Source organism: Pristiophorus japonicus, unplaced genomic scaffold (genome assembly GCF_044704955.1).
Source record: "Pristiophorus japonicus isolate sPriJap1 unplaced genomic scaffold, sPriJap1.hap1 HAP1_SCAFFOLD_338, whole genome shotgun sequence".
In the NCBI taxonomy this organism is placed as follows: domain Eukaryota; kingdom Metazoa; phylum Chordata; class Chondrichthyes; family Pristiophoridae; genus Pristiophorus; species Pristiophorus japonicus.
In genome coordinates this window covers 445,906-466,510 of record NW_027253194.1, presented here as the reverse complement: position 1 = coordinate 466,510, position 20,605 = coordinate 445,906, and the positions used below count along the sequence as shown (strand labels likewise).

Here is a 20,605-nt window from a genome sequence, read left to right as displayed (position 1 = left end):
CCTCGTACTGGAAACTCACAGAGTTAGGTATCCTCGTACAGGAAACACAGAATTAGGTATCCTCATACAGGAAACACAGAGTTAGGTATCCTCGTACAGGAAACACAGAGTTAGGTATCCTCGTACAGGAAACACAGAGTTAGTTATCCTCGTACAGGAAACACAGAGTTAGGTATCCTCGTACAGGAAACACAGAATTAGGTATCCTCGTACAGGAAACTCACAGAGTTAGGTATCCTCGTACAGGAAACACAGAGGTAGGTATCCTCGTACAGGAAACACAGAATTAGGTATCCTCGTACAGGAAACTCACAGAGTTAGGTATCCTCGTACAGGAAACACAGAGTTAGGTATCCTCGTACAGTAACCACAGATTTAGGTATCCTCGTACAGGAAACACAGAGAGTTAGGTATCCTCGTACAGAAAACACAGAGTTAGGTATGCTCGTACAGGAAACACAGAGTTAGGTATCCTCGTACAGAATCCACAGTTAGGTATCCTCGTACAGGTAACACAGAGTTAGGTATCCTCGTACAGGAAACACAGAGAGTTAGGTATCCTCGCACAGGAAACACAGAGTTAGGTATCCTCGTACAGGAAACACAGAGAGTTAGGTATCCTCGCACAGGAAACACAGAGTTAGGTATCCTCGTACAGGAAACACAGAGAGTTAGGTATCCTCGTACAGGAAACACAGAGTTAGGTATCCTCGTACAGGAAACACAGAGTTAGGTATCCTCATACAGGAAACATAGAGTTAGGTGTCCTCGTACAGGAAACACAGAGTTCTGTATCCTCGTACAGGTAACACAGAGAGTTAGTTATCCTCGTACAGGAAACACAGAATTAGGTATCCTCGTACAGGAAACTCACAGAGTTAGGTATCCTCGTACAGGAAACACAGAGGTAGGTATCCTCGTACAGGAAACACAGAATTAGGTATCCTCGTACAGGAAACTCACAGAGTTAGGTATCCTCGTACAGGAAACACAGAGTTAGGTATCCTCGTACAGGAAACACAGAGATTTAGGTATCCTCGTACAGGAAACACAGAGTTAGGTACCCTCGTACAGGAACACAGAGTTAGGTATCATCGTACAGGAAACACAGAGTGAGGTATCATCAAACAGGAAAAACAGAGTTAGGTATCCTCATAGGAAACACCGAGTTAGGTATCCTCGTACAGGAAACACAGAGTTAGATATCCTCGTAATGGAAACACAGAGAGTTAGGTATCCTCGTACAGGAAACATAGAGTTAGTTATCCTCGTACAGAAAACACAGAGTTAGTTATCATCGTACAGGAAACACAGAGTTAGGTATCTTCATACAGGAAACACAGAGTTAGGTATCCTCATACAGGAAACATAGAGTTAGGTATCCTCGTACAGGAAACACAGAGTTCTGTATCCTCGTACAGGTAACACAGAGAGTTAGTTATCCTCGTACAGGAAACACAGAGTTCGGTATCCTCGTACAGGAAACACAGAGTTAGGTATCCTCGTAGAGGAAACACAGAATTAGGTATCCTCGTACAGGAAACTCACAGAGTTAGGTATCCTCGTACAGGAAACACAGAGGTAGGTATCCTCATACAGGAAACACAGAATTAGGTATCCTCATACAGGAAACACAGAGTTAGGTATCCTCGTACAGGAAACACAGAGTTAGGTATCCTCGTACAGGAAACACAGAGTTAGTTATCCTCGTACAGGAAACACAGGGTTAGGTATCCTCGTACAGGAAACACAGAGTTAGGTATCCTCGTACAGGAAACTCACAGAGTTAGGTATCCTCGTACAGGAAACACAGAGGTAGGTATCCTCGTACAGGAAACTCACAGAGTTAGGTATCCTCGTACAGGAAACACAGAGTTAGGTATCCTCGTACAGAAAACACAGAGTTAGGTATGCTCGTACAGGAAACACAGAGTTAGGTATCCTCGTACAGAATCCACAGTTAGGTATCCTCGTACAGGAAACACAGAGAGTTAGGTATCCTCGCACAGGAAACACAGAGTTAGGTATCCTCGTACAGGAAACACAGAGAGTTAGGTATCCTCGTACAGGAAACACAGAGTTAGGTATCCTCGTACAGGAAACACAGAGTTAGGTATCCTCATACAGGAAACATAGAGTTAGGTGTCCTCGTACAGGAAACACAGAGTTCTGTATCCTCGTACAGGTAACACAGAGAGTTAGTTATCCTCGTACAGGAAACACAGAATTAGGTATCCTCGTACAGGAAACACAGAGTTAGGTATCCTCGTACAGGAAACACAGAGATTTCGGTATCCTCGTACAGGAAACACAGAATTAGGTATCCTCGTACAGGAACACAGAGTTAGGTATCATCGTACAGGAAACACAGAGTGAGGTATCATCAAACAGGAAAAACAGAGTTAGGTATCCTCATAGGAAACACCGAGTTAGGTATCCTCGTACAGGAAACACAGAGTTAGATATCCTCGTAATGGAAACACAGAGAGTTAGGTATCCTCGTACAGGAAACATAGAGTTAGTTATCCTCGTACAGAAAACACAGAGTTAGTTATCATCGTACAGGAAACACAGAGTTAGGTATCTTCATACAGGAAACACAGAGTTAGGTATCCTCGTACAGGAAACACAGAGTTAGGTATCCTCGTACAGGAAACACAGAGTTAGGTATCCTCGTACAGGAAACACAGGGTTAGGTATCCTCGTACAGGAAACACAGAGTTAGGTATCCTCGTACAGGAAACACAGAGTTAGGTATCCTCGTACAGGAAACACAGAGTTAGGTATCCTCGTACAGGAAACACAGAGTTAGGTATCCTCGTACAGGAAACACAGAGTTAGGTATCCTCGTACAGAATCCACAGAGTTAGGTATCCTCGTACAGGAAACACAGAGAGTTAGGTATCCTCGCACAGGAAACACAGAGTTAGGTATCCTCGTACAGGAAACACAGAGAGTTAGGTATCCTCGTACAGGAAACACAGAGTTAGGTATCCTCGTACAGGAAACACAGAGTTAGTTATCCTCGTACAGGAAACACAGAGTTCGGTATCCTCGTACAGGAAACACAGAGTTAGGTATCCTCGTAGAGGAAACACAGAATTAGGTATCCTCGTACAGGAAACTCACAGAGTTAGGTATCCTCGTACAGGAAACACAGAGGTAGGTATCCTCGTACAGGAAACACAGAATTAGGTATCCTCGTACAGGAAACTCACAGAGTTAGGTATCCTCGTACAGGAAACACAGAGTTAGGTATCCTCGTAATGGAAACACAGAGTTAGGTATCCTCGTACAGTAACCACAGATTTAGGTATCCTCGTACAGGAAACACAGAGAGTTAGGTATCCTCGTACAGAAAACACAGAGTTAGGTATCCTCGTACAGGAAACACAGAGTTAGGTATCCTCGTAATGGAAACACAGAGTTAGTTATCCTCGTACAGGAAACACAGAGAGTTAGGTATCCTCGTACAGGAAACACAGAGTTAGGTATCCTCGTACAGGAAACACAGAGTTAGGTATCCTCGTAATGGAAACACAGAGTTAGTTATCCTCGTACAGGAAACACAGAGAGTTAGGTATCCTCGTACAGGAAACATAGAGTTAGTTATCCTCGTACAGGAAAAACAGAGTTAGGTATCCTCGTACAGGAAACACAGAGTTAGGTATCCTCGTACAGGAAAAACAGAGTTAGGTATCCTCGTACAGAATCCACAGAGTTAGGTATCCTCGCACAGGAAGCACAGAGTTAGGTATCCTCATACAGGAAACACAGAGTAAGGTATCCTCGTAATGGAAACACAGAGTTAGGTATCCTCGTACAGGAAACACAGAGTTAGGTATCCTCGTAATGGAAACACAGAGTTAGGTATCCTCGTACAGGAAACACAGAGAGTTAGGTATCCGCGTACAGGAAACACAGAGTTAGGTATCCGCGTACAGGTAACACAGCGTTAGGTATCCTCCAACAGATAACACAGAGTTAGGTATCCTCATATAGGAAACACCGAGTTAGGTATCCTCGTACAGGAAACACAGAGTTCTGTATCCGCGTACAGGAAACACCGAGTTAGTTATCCTCGTACAGGAAACACAGAGATAGGATCCTCGTACAGGAAACACAGAGTTAGGTATCCTCGTACAGGAAACACAGAGAGTTAGGTATCCTCGTACAGGAAACACAGAGTTAGGTATCCTCGTAATGGAAACAGAGAGTTAGGTATCCTCGTACAGGAGACACAGAGTTAGGTATCCTCGTAATGGAAACACAGAGTTAGTTATCCTTGTACAGGAAACACAGAGAGTTAGGTATCCTCGTACAGGAAACACAGAATTAGGTATCCTCATACAGGAAACATAGAGTTAGTTATCCTCGTACAGGAAACACAGAGTTAGTTATCCTCGTACAGGAAACACAGAGTTAGGTATCGTCGTACAGGAAACACAGAGTTATGCATCCTCGTACAGGTAACACAGAGAGTTAGGTATCCTCGTACAGGAAACACAGAATTAGGTATCCTCATACAGGAAACATAGAGTTAGGTATCCTCGTACAGAATCCACAGAGTTAGGTATCATCGTACAGGAAACACAGAGAGTTAGGTATCCTCGTACAGGAAACACAGAGTTAGGTATCCTCGTACAGGAAACACAGGGTTAGGTATCCTCGTACAGGAAACCACAGAGTTAGGTATCCTTGTACAGGAAACACAGAGTTAGGTATCCTCGTACAGGAAACACAGAGTTAGGTATCCTCGTACAGGAAACACAGAGTTAGGTATCCTCGTACAGGAAACATAGAGTTAGGTATCCTCGTACAGAATCCACAGAGTTAGGTATCCTCGTACAGGAAACACAGAGAGTTAGGTATCCTCGCACAGGAAACACAGAGTTAGGTATCCTCGTACAGGAAACACAGAGAGTTAGGTATCCTCGTACAGGAAACACAGAGTTAGGTATCCTCGTACAGGAAACACAGAGTTAGGTATCCTCATACAGGAAACATAGAGTTAGGTATCCTCGTACAGGAAACACAGAGTTCTGTATCCTCGTACAGGTAACACAGAGAGTTAGTTATCCTCGTACAGGAAACACAGAGTTCGGTATCCTCGTACAGGAAACACAGAGTTAGGTATCCTCATACAGGAAACACAGAGTTAGGTATCCTCGTACAGGAAACACAGAGATAAGTATCCGCGTACAGGAAACACCGAGTTAGTTATCCTCGTACAGGAAACACAGAGTTTGGATCCTCGTACAGGAAACACAGAGTTAGGTATCCTCGTACAGGGAACACAGAGATTTAGGTATCCTCGTACAGGAAACACAGAGTTAGGTATCCTCGTACAGGAAACACAGAGTTAGGTATCCTCGTACAGGAAACACAGAGTGAGGTATCATCAAACAGGAAACACAGAGTTAGGTATCCTCATAGGAAACACCGAGTTAGGTATCCTCGTACAGGAAACACAGAGAGTTAGGTATCCTCGTACAGGAAACACAGAGTTAGGTATCCTCGTAGAAGAAACACAGAGTTAGGTATCCTCGTAGAGGAAACAGAGAGTGAGGTATCCTCGTACAGGAAATACAGAGTTAGGTATCCGCGTACAGGAAACACAGAGTTAGGTATCCTCGTAGAAGAAACACAGAATTAGGTATCCTCGTACAGGAAACTCACAGAGTTAGGTATCCTCGTACAGGAAACACAGAGGTAGGTATCCTCGTACAGGAAACACAGAATTAGGTATCCTCATACAGGAAACACAGAGTTAGGTATCCTCGTACAGGAAACACAGAGTTAGGTATCCTCGTACAGGAAACACAGAGTTAGTTATCCTCGTACAGGAAACACAGGGTTAGGTATCCTCGTACAGGAAACACAGAGTTAGGTATCCTCGTACAGGAAACACAGAGTTAGGTATCCTCGTACAGGAAACACAGAGTTAGGTATCCTCGTACAGGAAACAGAGAGTTAGGTATCCTCGTACAGGAAACACAGAATTAGGTATCCTCGTACAGGAAACTCACAGAGTTAGGTATCCTCGTACAGGAAACACAGAGGTAGGTATCCTCGTACAGGAAACACAGAATTAGGTATCCTCGTACAGGAAACTCACAGAGTTAGGTATCCTCGTACAGGAAACACAGAGTTAGGTATCCTCGTACAGTAACCACAGATTTAGGTATCCTCGTACAGGAAACACAGAGAGTTAGGTATCCTCGTACAGAAAACACAGAGTTAGGTATGCTCGTACAGGAAACACAGAGTTAGGTATCCTCGTACAGAATCCACAGTTAGGTATCCTCGTACAGGAAACACAGAGAGTTAGGTATCCTCGCACAGGAAACACAGAGTTAGGTATCCTCGTACAGGAAACACAGAGAGTTAGGTATCCTCGTACAGGAAACACAGAGTTAGGTATCCTCGTACAGGAAACACAGAGTTAGGTATCCTCATACAGGAAACATAGAGTTAGGTGTCCTCGTACAGGAAACACAGAGTTCTGTATCCTCGTACAGGTAACACAGAGAGTTAGTTATCCTCGTACAGGAAACACAGAATTAGGTATCCTCGTACAGGAAACTCACAGAGTTAGGTATCCTCGTACAGGAAACACAGAGGTAGGTATCCTCGTACAGGAAACACAGAGATTTAGGTATCCTCGTACAGGAAACACAGAGTTAGGTACCCTCGTACAGGAACACAGAGTTAGGTATCATCGTACAGGAAACACAGAGTGAGGTATCATCAAACAGGAAAAACAGAGTTAGGTATCCTCATAGGAAACACCGAGTTAGGTATCCTCGTACAGGAAACACAGAGTTAGATATCCTCGTAATGGAAACACAGAGAGTTAGGTATCCTCGTACAGGAAACACAGAGTTAGGTATCTTCATACAGGAAACACAGAGTTAGGTATCCTCGTACAGGAAACACAGAGTTAGGTATCCTCGTACAGGAAACACAGAGTTAGGTATCCTCGTACAGGAAACACAGGGTTAGGTATCCTCGTACAGGAAACACAGAGTTAGGTATCCTCGTACAGGAAACACAGAGTTAGGTATCCTCGTACAGGAAACACAGAGTTAGGTATCCTCGTACAGGAAACACAGAGTTAGGTATCCTCGTACAGGAAACACAGAGTTAGGTATCCTCGTACAGAATCCACAGAGTTAGGTATCCTCGTACAGGAAACACAGAGAGTTAGGTATCCTCGCACAGGAAACACAGAGTTAGGTATCCTCGTACAGGAAACACAGAGAGTTAGGTATCCTCATACAGGAAACACAGAGTTAGGTATCCTCGTACAGGAAACACAGAGTTAGTTATCCTCGTACAGGAAACACAGAGTTAGGTATCCTCGTACAGGAAACACAGAGTTAGGTATCCTCGTAGAGGAAACACAGAATTAGGTATCCTCGTACATGAAACTCACAGAGTTAGGTATCCTCGTACAGGAAACACAGAGTTAGGTATCCTCGTAATGGAAACACAGAGTTAGGTATCCTCGTACAGAAAACACAGAGTTAGGTATCCTCGTACAGGAAACACAGAGTTAGGTATCCTCGTACAGGAAAAACAGAGTTAGGTATCCTCGTACAGGAAAAACAGAGTTAGGTATCCTCGTACAGGAAACATAGAGTTAGTTATCCTCGTACAGGAAACACAGAGTTAGTTAACCTCGTACAGGAAACACAGAGTTAGGTATCGTCGTACAGGAAACACAGAGAGTTAGGTATCCTCGTACAGGAAACACAGTTAGGTATCCTCGTACAGGAAACATAGAGTTAGTTATCCTCGTACAGGAAACACAGAGTTAGGTATCGTCGTACAGGAAACACAGAGTTAGGTATCCTCGTACAGGAAAAACAGAGTTAGGTATCCTCGTACAGAATCCACAGAGTTAGGTATCCTCGCACAGGAAGCACAGAGTTAGGTATCCTCATACAGGAAACACAGAGTAAGGTATCCTCGTAATGGAAACACAGAGAGTTAGGTATCCTCGTACAGGAAACACAGAGAGTTAGGTATCCTCATACAGGAAAGACAGAGTAAGGTATCCTCGTAATGGAAACACAGAGTTAGGTAACCTCGTACAGGAAACACAGAGTTAGGTATCCTCGTAATGGAAACACAGAGTTAGGTATCCTCGGACAGGAAACACAGAGTTAGGTATCCTCGTACCGGAAAAATAGAGTTAGGTATCCTCGTACAGGAAACACAGAGTGAGGTATCCTCAAACAGATAACACAGAGTTAGGTATCCTCATATAGGAAACACCGAGTTAGGTATCCTCGTACAGGAAACACAGAGATAAGTATCCGCGTACAGGAAACACCGAGTTAGTTATCCTCGTACAGGAAACACAGAGATAGGATCCTCGTACAGGAAACACAGAGTTAGGTATCCTCGTAATGGAAACACAGAGTTAGTTATCCTTGTACAGGAAACACAGAGAGTTAGGTATCCTCGTACAGGAAACACAGAGTTAGGTATCCTCATACAGGAAACATAGAGTTAGTTATCCTCGTACAGGAAACACAGAGTTAGTTATCCTCGTACAGGAAACACAGAGTTAGGTATCGTCGTACAGGAAACACAGAGTTCTGTATCCTCATACAGGTAACACAGAGAGTTAGGTATCCTCATACAGGAAACACAGAGTTAGGTATCCTCGTACAGGAAACACAGAGTTAGGTATCCTCGTACAGGAAACACAGGGTTAGGTATCCTCGTACAGGAAACACAGAGTTAGGTATCCTCATACAGGAAACACAGGGTTAGTTATCCTCGTACAGGAAACACAGAGTTAGGTATCCTCGTACAGGAAACACAGGGTTAGTTATCCTCGTACAGGAAACACAGAGTTAGGTATCGTCGTACAGGAAACACAGAGTTCTGTATCCTCATACAGGTAACACAGAGAGTTAGGTATCCTCATACAGGAAACACAGAGTTAGGTATCCTCGTACAGGAAACACAGAGTTAGGTATCCTCGTAGAGGAAACACAGAATTAGGTATCCTCGTACAGGAAACTCACAGAGTTAGGTATCCTCGTACAGGAAACACAGAGGTAGGTATCCTCGTACAGGAAACACAGAATTAGGTATCCTCGTACAGGAAACTCACAGAGTTAGGTATCCTCGTACAGGAAACACAGAGTTAGGTATCCTCGTAATGGAAACACAGAGTTAGGTATCCTCGTACAGTAACCACAGATTTAGGTATCCTCGTACAGGAAACACAGAGAGTTAGGTATCCTCGTACAGAAAACACAGAGTTAGGTATCCTCGTACAGGAAACACAGAGTTAGGTATCCTCGTAATGGAAACACACAGTTAGGTATCCTCGTACAGGAAAAACAGAGTTAGGTATCCTCGTACAGGAAAAACAGAGTTAGGTATCCTCGTACAGGAAACATAGAGTTAGTTATCCTCGTACAGGAAACACAGAGTTAGTTAACCTCGTACAGGAAACACAGAGTGAGGTATCCTCGTACAGGAAACACAGAGTTAGGTATCCTCGTACAGGAAACACAGAGTTAGTTATCCTTGTACAGGAAACACAGAGAGTTAGGTATCCTCGTACAGGAAACACAGAGTTAGGTATCCTCATACAGGAAACATAGAGTTAGTTATCCTCGTACAGGAAACACAGAGTTAGTTATCCTCGTACAGGAAACACAGAGTTAGGTATCGTCGTACAGGAAACACAGAGTTCTGTATCCTCGTACAGGTAACACAGAGAGTTAGGTATCCTCATACAGGAAACACAGAGTTAGGTATCCTCGTACAGGAAACACAGAGTTAGGTATCCTCGTACAGGAAACACAGGGTTAGGTATCCTCGTACAGGAAACACAGAGTTAGGTATCCTCGTACAGGAAACACAGAGTTAGGTATCCTCGTACAGGAAACACAGAGTTAGGTATCCTCGTACAGGAAACACAGAGTTAGTTATCCTCGTACAGGAAACACAGAGTTAGATATCCTCATGCAGAATCCACAGAGTTAGGTATCCTCGTACAGGAAACACAGAGAGTTAGGTATCCTCGCACAGGAAACACAGAGTTAGGTATCCTCGTACAGAAAACACATGGAATTAGGTATCCTCGTACAGGAAACACAGAGTTAGGTATCCTCGTACAGGAAACACAGAGTTAGGTATCCTCGTAATGGAAACACAGAGTTCGTTATCCTCGTACAGGAAATACAGAGTTAGGTATCCTCGTACAGAATCCACAGAGTTAGGTATCCTCACACAGGAAACACAGAGTTAGGTATCCTCGTAATGGAAACACAGAGTTAGTTATCCTCGTACAGGAAACACAGAGAGTTAGGTATCTCGTACAGGAAACACAGAGTTAGGTATCCTCGTAATGGAAACACAGAGTTAGTTATCCTCGTACAGGAAACACAGAGAGTTAGGTATCCTCGTACAGGAAACACAGAGTTAGGTATCGTCGTACAGGAAACACAGAGTTAGGTATCGTCGTACAGGAAACACAGAGTTAGGTATCGTCGTACAGGAAACACAGAGTTAGGTATCGTCGTACAGGAAACACAGAGTTAGGTATCGTCGTACAGGAAACACAGAGTTAGGTATCCTCGTACAGGAAACACAGAGTTAGGTATCCTCGTACAGGAAACACAGAATTAGGTATCCTCGTACAGAATCCACAGAGTTAGGTATCCTCGTACAGGAAACACAGAGTTAGGTATCCTCGTACAGTAACCACAGATTTAGGTATCCTCGTACAGGAAACACAGAGAGTTAGGTATCCTCGTGCAGAAAACACAGAGTTAGGTATCCTCGTACAGGAAACACAGAGTTAGTTATCCTCGTACAGGAAACACAGAGAGTTAGGTATCCTCGTACAGGAAACACAGAGTTAGGTATCCTCATAAAGGAAACATAGAGTTAGGTATCCTCGTACAGAAAACACAGAGTTAGGTATCCTCGTACAGGAAACACAGAGTTAGGTATCCTCGTAATGGAAACACAGAGTTAGTTATCCTCGTACAGGAAACACAGAGAGTTAGGTATCCTCGTACAGGAAACACAGAGTTAGGTATCCTCATACAGGAAACACAGAGTTAGGTATCCTCGTACAGGAAACACAGAGTTAGGTATCCTCGTACAGGAAACACAGAGTGTTCGGTATCCTCGTTCAGGAAACACAGAGTTAGGTATCCTCATACAGGAAACACAGAGTTAGGTATCCTCGTAATGGAAACACAGAGTTAGGTATCCTCGTACAGGAAACACAGAGTTAGGTATCCTCGTTCAGGAAACACAGAGTTAGGTATCCTCGTACAGGAAACACAGAGTTAGGTATCCTCGTACAGGAAACACAGAGTTAGGTATCCTCGTAATGGAAACACAGAGTTAGGTATCCTCGTACAGGAAACACAGAGTTAGGTATCCTCGTACCGGAAAAATAGAGTTAGGTATCCTCGTACAGGAAACACAGAGTTAGGTATCCTCGTACAGGAAACACAGAGTTAGGTATCCTCGTACAGGAAACACAGAGTTAGGTATCCTCGTACAGGAAACACAGAGAGTTAGGTATCCTCGTACAGGAAACACAGAGTTAGGTATCCTCGTAATGGAAACACAGAGTTAGTTATCCTTGTACAGGAAACACAGAGAGTTAGGTATCCTCGTACAGGAAACATAGAGTTAGTTATCCTCGTACAGGAAACACAGAGTTAGGTATCCTCATACAGGAAACATAGAGTTAGTTATCCTCGTACAGGAAACACAGAGTTAGTTATCCTCGTACAGGAAACACAGAGTTAGGTATCGTCGTACAGGAAACACAGAGTTATGTATCCTCGTACAGGTAACACAGAGAGTTAGCTATCCTCATACAGGAAACACAGAGTTAGGTATCCTCGTACAGGAAACACAGAGTTAGGTATCCTCGTACAGGAAATACAGAGTTAGGTATCCTCGTACAGGAAACACAGAGTTAGGTATCCTCGTACAGGAAACACAGAGTTAGGTATCCTCGTACAGAAACACAGAGTTAGGTATCCTCGTCGAGAATCCAGAGAGTTAGGTATCCTCGTACAGGAAACACAGAGAGTTAGGTATCCTCGTACAGGAAACACAGAGTTAGGTATCCTCGTACAGGAAACACAGAGTTAGGTATCCTCGTACAGGAAACACAGAGTTAGGTATCCTCGTACAGGAAAAACAGAGTTAGGTATCCTCGTACAGGAAACACAGAGTTAGGTATCCTCGTACAGGAAAAACAGAGTTAGGTATCCTCGTACAGAATCCACAGAGTTAGGTATCCTCGCACAGGAAGCACAGAGTTAGGTATCCTCATACAGGAAACACAGAGTAAGGTATCCTCGTAATGGAAACACAGAGTTAGGTATCCTCGTACAGGAAACACAGAGAGTTAGGTATCCGCGTACAGGAAACACAGAGTTAAGTATCCGCGTACAGGAAACACAGAGTTAGGTATCCGCGTACAGGTAACACAGAGTTAGGTATCCTCATACAGGAAACACAGAGAGTTAGGTATCCTCGTACAGGAAACACAGAGAGTTAGGTATCCTCATACAGGAAACACAGAGTTAGGTATCCTCGTACAGGAAACACAGAGTTAGGTATCCTCGTACAGGAAACACAGAGTTAGGTATCCTCGTAATGGAAACACAGAGTTAGATATCCTCGTACAGGAAACACAGAGTTAGGTATCCTCGTACCGGAAAAATAGAGTTAGGTATCCTCGTACAGGAAACACAGAGTGAGGTATCCTCAAACAGATAACACAGAGTTAGGTATCCTCATATAGGAAACACCGAGTTAGGTATCCTCGTACAGGAAACACAGAGTTAGGTATCCTCGTACAGGAAACACAGAGATAAGTATCCGCGTACAGGAAACACCGAGTTAGTTATCCTCGTACAGGAAACACAGAGTTAGGTATCGTCGTACAGGAAACACAGAGTTATGTATCCTCGTACAGGTCACACAGAGAGTTAGGTATCCTCGTACAGGAAACACAGAGTTAGGTATCCTCGTACAGGAAACACAGAGTTAGGTATCCTCGTAAAGGAAACACAGAGTTAGGTATCCTCGTACAGGAAACACAGGGTTAGGTATCCTCGTACAGGAAACACAGAGTTAGGTATCCTCGTACAGGAAACACAGAGTTAGGTATCCTCGTACAGGAAATACAGAGTTAGGTATCCTCGTACAGAATCCACAGAGTTAGGTATCCTCGCACAGGAAACACAGAGTTAGGTATCCTCGTAATGGAAACACAGAATTCGTTATCCTCGTACAGGAAATACAGAGTTAGGTATCCTCGTACAGAATCCACAGAGTTAGGTATCCTCGCACAGGAAACACAGAGTTAGGTATCCTCGTACAGTAACCACAGATTTAGGTATCCTCGTACAGGAAACACAGAGAGTTAGGTATCCTCGTACAGAAAACACAGAGTTAGGTATCCTCGTACAGGAAACACAGAGTTAGGTATCCTCGTAATGGAAACACAGAGTTAGTTATCCTCGTACAGGAAACACAGAGAGTTAGGTATCCTCGTACAGGAAACACAGAGTTAGGTATCCTCGTAATGGAAACACAGAGTTAGTTATCCTCGTACAGGAAACACAGAGAGTTAGGTATCCTCGTACAGGAAACACAGAGAGTTAGGTATCCTCGTACAGGAAACACAGAGTTAGGTATCCTCGTACAGGAAACACAGAGTTAGGTATCGTCGTACAGGAAACACAGAGTTAGGTATCCTCGTACAGGAAACACAGAGTTAGGTATCTTCGTACAGGAAACACAGAGTTAGGTATCCTCGTACAGGAAACACAGAGTTAGTTATCCTCGTACAGGTAACACGGAGTGTTCGGTATCCTCGTACAGGAAACAGAGAGTTAGGTATCCTCGTACAGGAAACACAGAGTTAGGTATCCTCGTACAGGAAAAACAGAGTGAGGTATCCTCGTACAGAATCCACAGAGTTAGGTATCCTCGCACAGGAAGCACAGAGTTCGGTATCCTCATACAGGAAACACAGAGTAAGGTATCCTCGTAATGGAAACACAGAGAGTTAGGTATCCGCGTACAGGAAACACAGAGAGTTAGGTATCCTCGTACAGAATCCACAGAGTTAGGTATCCTCGCACAGGAAGCACAGAGTTCGGTATCCTCATACAGGAAACACAGAGAGTTAGGTATCCTCATACAGTAAACACAGAGTTAGGTATCCTCGTACAGGAAACACAGAGTTAGGTATCCTCGTAATGGAAACACAGAGTTACGTATCCTCGTACAGGAAACACAGAGTTAGGTATCCTCGTACCGGAAACACAGAGTTAGGTATCCTCGTACAGGAAACACAGAGTTAGGTATCCTCGTACAGGAAACACAGAGTTAGGTATCCTCGTACAGGAAACACAGAGTTAGGTATCCTCGTAATGGAAACACAGAGAGTTAAGTATCCGCGTGCAGGAAACACAGAGTTAGGTATCCGCGTAAAGGTAACACAGAGTTAGGTATCCTCATACAGGAAACACAGAGTTAGATATCCTCGTACAGGAAACACAGAGTTAGGTATCCTCGTACAGGAAACATAGAGTTAGGTATCCTCATACAGGAAACACAGAGAGTTAGGTATCCTCGTACAGGAAACACAGAGTTAGATATCCTCATACAGTAAACACAGAGTTAGGTATCCTCGTACAGGAAACACAGAGTTAGGTATCCTCGTAATGGAAACACAGAGTTAGGTATCCTCGTACAGGAAACACAGAGTTAGGTATCCTCGTACCGGAAAAATAGAGTTAGGTATCCTCGTACAGGAAACACAGAGTGAGGTATCCTCAAACAGATAACACAGAGTTAGGTATCCTCATACAGGAACCACGGGGTTAGGTATCCTCGTACAGGAAACACAGAGTTAGGTATCCTCGTACAGGAAACACAGAGATAAGTATCCGCGTACAGGAAACACCGAGTTAGTTATCCTCGTACAGGAAACACAGAGTTAGGATCCTCGTACAGGAAACACAGAGTTAGGTATCCTCGTACAGGAAACACAGAGAGTTAGGTCTCCTCGTACAGGAAACACAGAGTTACGTATCCTCGTAATGGAAACACAGAGTTAGTTATCCTCGTACAGGAAACACAGAGTTAGTTATCATCGTACAGGAAACACAGAGTTAGGTATCGTCGTACAGGAAACACAAAGTTCTGTATCCTCGTACAGGTAACACAGAGAGTTAGGTATCCTCATACAGGAAACACAGAGTTAGGTATCCTCGTACAGGAAACACAGAGTTAGGTATCCTCGTACAGGAAACACAGAGTTAGGTATCCTCGTACAGGAAACACAGGGTTAGGTATCCTCGTACAGGAAACACAGGGTTAGGTATCCTCGTACAGGAAACACAGAGTTAGGTATCCTCGTACAGGAAACACAGAGTTAGGTATCCTCGTACAGGAAACACAGATGTAGGTATCCTCGTCCAGAATCCACAGAGTTAGGTATCCTCGTACAGGAAACACAGAGAGTTAGGTATCCTCGCACAGGAAACACAGAGTTAGGTATCCTCGTACAGGAAACACAGAGAGTTAGGTATCCTCGTACAGGAAACACAGAGTTAGGTATCCTCGTACAGGAAACACAGAGTTAGGTATCCTCATACAGGAAACATAGAGATAGGTATCCTCGTACAGGAAACACAGAGTTCTGTATCCTCATACAGGTAACACAGAGAGTTAGTTATCCTCGTACAGGAAACACAGAGTTCGGTATCCTCGTACAGGAAACACAGAGTTAGGTATCCTCGTACAGGAAACACAGAGTTAGGTATCCTCGTACAGGAAACACAGAATTAGGTATCCTCGTACAGGAAACTCACAGAGTTAGGTATCCTCGTACAGGAAACACAGAGTTAGGTATCCTCGTAATGGAAACACAGAGTTAGTTATCCTCGTACAGGAAATACAGAGTTAGGTATCCTCGTACAGAATCCACAGAGTTAGGTATCCTCGCACAGGAAACACAAAATTAGGTATCCTCGTACAGGAAACACAGATTTAGGTATCCTCGTACAGGAAACACAGAGAGTTAGGTATCCTCGTACAGGAAACACAGAGTTAGGTATCCTCGTACAGGAAACACAGAGTTAGGTATCCTCGTACAGGAAACACAGAGTTAGGTATCCTCGTACAGTAACCACAGATTTAGGTATCCTCGTACAGGAAACACAGAGAGTTAGGTATCCTCGTACAGAAAACACTGAGTTAGGTATCCTCGTACAGGAAACACAGAGTTAGTTATCCTCTTACAGGAAACACAGAGAGTTAGGTATCCTCGTACAGGAAACACAGAGTTAGGTATCCTCATACAGGAAACACAGAGTTAGGTATCCTCGTTCAGGAAACACAGAGTTAGGTATCCTCGTACAGGAAACACAGAGTGAGGTATCGTCAAACAGATAACACAGAGTTAGGTATCCTCATATAGGAAACACCAAGTTACGTATCCTCGTACAGGAAACACAGAGTTAGGTATCCTCGTACAGGAAACACAGAGTTAGGTATCCTCGTACAGGAAACACAGAGATAAGTATCCGCGTACAGGAAACACCGAGTTAGTTATCCTCGTACAGGAAACACAGAGTTAGGATCCTCGTACAGGAAACACAGAGAGTTAGGTATCCTCGCACAGGAAACACAGAATTAGGTATCCTCGTACAGGAAACACAGAGAGTTAGGTATCCTCGTACAGGAAACACAGAGAGTTAGGTATCCTCGTACAGGAAACACAGAGTTAGGTAACCTCATACAGTAAACACAGAGTTAGGTATCCTCGTACAGGAAACACAGAGTTACGTATCCTCGTACAGGAAACACAGAGTTAGGTATCCTCGTACAGGAAACACAGAGTTAGGTATCCTCATACAGGAAACACAGAGAGTTAGGTATCCTCGTACAGGAAACACAGAGAGTTAGGTATCCTCATACAGGAAACACAGAGTTAGATATCCTCGTACAGATAACACAGAGTTAGGTATCCTCGTACAGGAAACATAGAGTTAGGTATCCTCATACAGGAAACACAGAGAGTTAGGTATCCTCATACAGTAAACACAGAGTTAGGTATCCTCATACAGGAAACACAGAGAGTTAGGTATCCTCATACAGTAAACATAGAGTTAGGTATCCTCATACAGGAAACACAGAGAGTTAGATATCCTCGTACAGGAAACACAGAGTTAGGTATCCTCGTACCGGAAAAATAGAGTTAGGTATCCTCGTACAGGAAACACAGAGTGAGGTATCCTCAAACAGATAACACAGAGTTAGGTATCCTCATATAGGAAACAGAGTTAGGTATCCTCGTACAGGAAACACAGAGATAAGTATCCGCGTACAGGAAACACCGAGTTAGTTATCCTCGTACAGGAAACACAGAGTTAGGATCCTCGTACAGGAAACACAGAGTTAGGTATCCTCGTACAGGAAACACAGAGAGTTAGGTATCCTCGTACAGGAAACACAGAGTTAGGTATCCTCGTAATGGAAACACAGAGTTAGTTATCCTTGTGCAGGAAACACAGAGAGTTAGGTATCCTCGTACACGAAACACAGAGTTAGGTATCCTCATACAGGAAACATAGAGTTAGTTATCCTCGTACAGGAAACACAGAGTTAGTTATCCTTGTACAGGAAACACAGAGTTAGGTATCGTCGTACAGGAAACACAGAGTTATGTATCCTCGTACAGGAAACATAGAGTTAGGTATCCTCGTACAGGAAACACAGAGTTAGGTATCCTCGTACAGGAAACACAGAGTTAGGTATCCTCGTACAGGAAACACAGAGTTAGGTATCCTCGTACAGGAAACACAGGGTTAGGTATCCTCGTACAGGAAACACAGAGTTAGGTATCCTCGTACAGGAAACACAGAGTTAGGTATCCTCGTACAGGAAACACAGAGTTAGGTATCCTCGTACAGGAAACACAGAGTTAGGTATCCTCGTACAGAATCCACAGAGTTAGGTATCCTCGTACAGGAAACACAGAGAGTTAGGTATCCTCGCACAGGAAACACAGAATTAGGTATCCTCGTACAGGAAACACAGAGAGTTAGGTATCCTCGTACAGGAAACACAGAGTTAGGTATCCTCGTACAGGAAACACAGAGTTAGGTAACCTCATACAGTAAACACAGAGTTAGGTATCCTCGTACAGGAAACACAGAGTTACGTATCCTCGTACAGGAAACACAGAGTTAGGTATCCTCGTACAGGAAACACAGAGTTAGGTATCCTCGTACAGGAAACACAGAGATTTAGGTATCCTCAGACAGGAAACACAGAGAGTTAGGTATCCTCATACAGTAAACACAGAGTTAGGTATACTCGTACAGGAAACAGAGTTAGGTATCCTCGTACAGGAAACACAGAGTTAGGTATCCTCGTAATGGAAACACAGAGTTAGGTATCCTCGTACAGGAAACACAGAGTTAGGTATCCTCGTACAGGAAACACAGAGTTAGGTATCCTCGTACAGGAAACACAGAGTTAGGTATCCTCATACAGGAAACATAGAGTTAGGTATCCTCGTACAGGAAACACAGAGTTCTGTATCCTCGTACAGGTAACACAGAGAGTTAGTTATCCTCGTACAGGAAACACAGAGTTCGGTATCCTCGTACAGGAAACACAGAGTTAGGTATCCTCGTACAGGAAACACAGAGTTAGGTATCCTCGTACAGGAAACACAGAACTAGGTATCCTCGTACAGGAAACTCACAGAGTTAGGTATCCTCGTACAGGAAACACAGAGTTAGGTATCCTCGTAATGGAAACACAGAGTTAGGTATCCTCGTACAGGAAATACAGAGTTATGTATCCTCGTACAGAATCCACAGAGTTAGGTATCCTCGCACAGGAAACACAGAGTTAGGTATCCTCGTACAGTAACCACAGATTTAGGTATCCTCGTACAGGAAACACAGAGAGTTAGGTATCCTCGTACAGAAAACACAGAGTTAGGTATCCTCGTACAGGAAACACAGAGTTAGGTATCCTCGTACAGGAAAAACAGAGTTAGGTATCCTCGTACAGAATCCACAGAGTTAGGTATCCTCATACAGGAAAAACAGAGTTAGGTATCCTCGTACAGAATCCACAGAGTTAGGTATCCTCGTAATGGAAACACAGAGTTAGGTATCCTCGTACAGGAAACACAGAGTAAGGTATCCTCGTAATGGAAACACAGAGTTAGGTATCCTCGTACAGAATCCACAGAGTTAGGTATCCTCGTAATGGAAACATAGAGTTAGGTATCCTCGTACAGGAAACACAGAGTAAGGTATCCTCACACCGGAAAAATAGAGTTAGGTATCCTCGTACAGGAAACACAGAGTGAGGTATCCTCAAACAGATAACACAGAGTTAGGTATCCTCATATAGGAAACACCGAGTTAGGTATCCTCGTACAGGAAACACAGAGTTAGGTATCCTCGTACAGGAAACACCGAGTTAGTTATCCTCGTACAGGAAACACAGAGTTAGGATCATCGTACAGGAAACACAGAGTTAGGTATCCTCGTACAGGAAACACCGAGTTAGTTATCCTCGTACAGGAAACACAGAGTTAGGATCATCGTACAGGAAACACCGAGTTAGTTATCCTCGTACAGGAAACACAGAGTTAGGATCATCGTACAGGAAACACAGAGTTAGTTATCCTCGTACAGGAAACACAGAGTTAGGTATCCTCGTAATGGAAACACAGAGTTAGTTATCCTTGTACAGGAAACACAGAGAGTTAGGTATCCTCGTACAGGAAACACAGAGTTAGGTATCCTCATACAGGAAACATAGAGTTAGTTATCCTCGTACAGGAAACACAGAGTTAGTTATCCTCGTACAGGAAACACAGAGTTAGGTATCGTCGTACAGGAAACACAGAGTTAGGTATCCTCGTACAGGTAACACAGAGAGTTAGGTATCCTCGTACAGGAAACACAGAGTTAGGTATCCTCGTACAGGAAACACAGAGTTAGGTATCCTCATACAGGAAACATAGAGTTAGTTATCCTCGTACAGGAAACACAGAGTTAGGTATCGTCGTACAGGAAACACAGAGTTCTGTATCCTCGTACAGATAACACAGAGAGTTCGGTATCCTCATACAGGAAACACAGAGTTAGGTATCCTCGTACAGGAAACACAGAGTTAGGTATCCTCGTACAGGAAACACAGAGTTAGGTATCCTCGTACAGGAAACACAGGGTTAGGTATCCTCGTACAGGAAACACAGAGTTAGGTATCCGCGTACAGGTAACACAGAGTTCGGTATCCTCATACAGGAAACACAGAGAGTTAGGTATCCTCGTACAGGAAACACAGAGATTTAGGTATCCTCATACAGGAAACACAGAGTTAGATATCCTCGTACAGGAAACATAGAGTTAGGTATCCTCATACAGGAAACACAGAGAGTTAGGTATCCTCATACAGTAAACACAGAGTTAGGTATCCTCGTACAGGAAACACAGAGTTAGGTATCCTCGTACAGGAAACACAGAGTTAGGTATCCTCGTACAGG

At 43.6% G+C, this 20,605-nt stretch overlaps 1 protein-coding gene across 1 annotated transcript in view; it reads right to left on the bottom strand.

Moving 5' to 3' along the window:
• Positions 1 to 20,605, bottom strand: part of LOC139250036 (retinol dehydrogenase 11) — a 329,941-nt gene that overhangs the window by 120,085 nt on the left and 189,251 nt on the right. The gene's annotated exons all lie outside the window — the stretch shown is intronic.